Source organism: Tarenaya hassleriana, unplaced genomic scaffold (assembly GCF_000463585.1).
Source record: "Tarenaya hassleriana unplaced genomic scaffold, ASM46358v1 Cleome2, whole genome shotgun sequence".
NCBI lineage: Eukaryota > Viridiplantae > Streptophyta > Magnoliopsida > Brassicales > Cleomaceae > Tarenaya > Tarenaya hassleriana.
Window position 1 is genome coordinate 1,039,158 of NW_010965372.1, and position 1,538 is coordinate 1,040,695.

Consider the following 1,538-nt stretch of genomic DNA (forward strand, 5'->3'; position numbering starts at 1 on the left):
CAGTATTCATCTAACATATGATAGATTAAGGATACAATTTGGAGAAAAAGCAAGGCATGTTCAATCGCTAATTATACACAAATTGACGATGCACTATGGGGAGTAAAATTAATTTTAGAAATTTCGGACGAAACACCTAAAGTTTATGATCGACGAATTTTACGAGATATCATATATGTATATATATCAACCCAATATCCAAAATGCATGAACGATGGCCTTAGGATAAGTAAAATTTCCGGTTTCTGGTCATTGGACCGTTCACTTGTTTTGGGCTAAAACGCGATTTCAAAAACTTGTACATAATTTAATTTTGTTTTCCAACGTTGTAAGCTCTTGTCCCAAACCAACTTGGGGATATAAACGACAACGAGTTAGTCATTAACGTGGTACTAGGCAATAATAACATTCACAAAACACATTTACATAGTTAAATATTCTTAAAGATACTGTATATATATACACTACAGATCGTGTAGAGGGTGTTGTCATTTTCCAACGAAGTTAAAGACTTTCCCCAAGAGTAACATATTTGATCGTTCAAATTTTTAGTTTTTTTCTAACGTGTAAGTTTACCGAATATTTGGTCCAGGTAAATTTCTAAAAAGATAGGAGAAAACCATGTGAATGCTCTTTCCCAATATATAATATCAATATATAATATTTTCGGGGTGATTACAAGAGGATAAGTTTGCCAACTAACTCTTTATTTTGGCTAAGTCCCACTTTTACAAAGTGTTGTTGGATAAGTTTTAGGATCGACACTTTCTAATGCTCGACAAGGAACATTAAAGATTAGCTTAGCTGTCCCAAATCTTGGTCCCATTACAGTAATAGTGCCGTTTACATATTCCAAATTATCAAATGTTTAAAACATCTATAGAAAATGTCGACCTTTTTTTTCTTCTTTTTCTAAATGAAATGTAAAAAATATAATCCAAATAAAAAGACTGAAACTTGACATAAATCCAGCCCCATACATAATATTTTACTAGAAGTTGCAAACAAAATCTTAAGATGATTTGACATCAACTACCATAGAATTAATGTATTCATGAATTGATGGTGAATGTACATATACTATTGTAGAAATCGTAGAAAAAGATTGTAGATTATTATGGGGATGACTGGTTCTACCGTTGTGTTTGCTAGTGATTGTTGGCGATGGTACTGAATGATTAATAAGTTGTTGTTGGTGGTAATTGTGGTTAGTTGTAATCACAAGTGAATGGTTAACTAATTACAATTGTGTTTTGATATAAATTATCAAAATGATATTATTTTAAAATAATTTTCTAAAATAATTATAATCAAATTGTTATAATCATTTGACAAAAACAGTTACTAAATTTATAATAATTACATATAAAATTAAAATATAAATTTAATCAATTTAATTTAATTTGAATTAAAATAATTTATTTTGTTATAAAAATATTAAAAATAATTATTACTAAAAAATTATATAATCAAATGATGCTATTGTATTATTTTACTAAAACATAATACTAAAAATAATCTCAAATCATAATATTAGA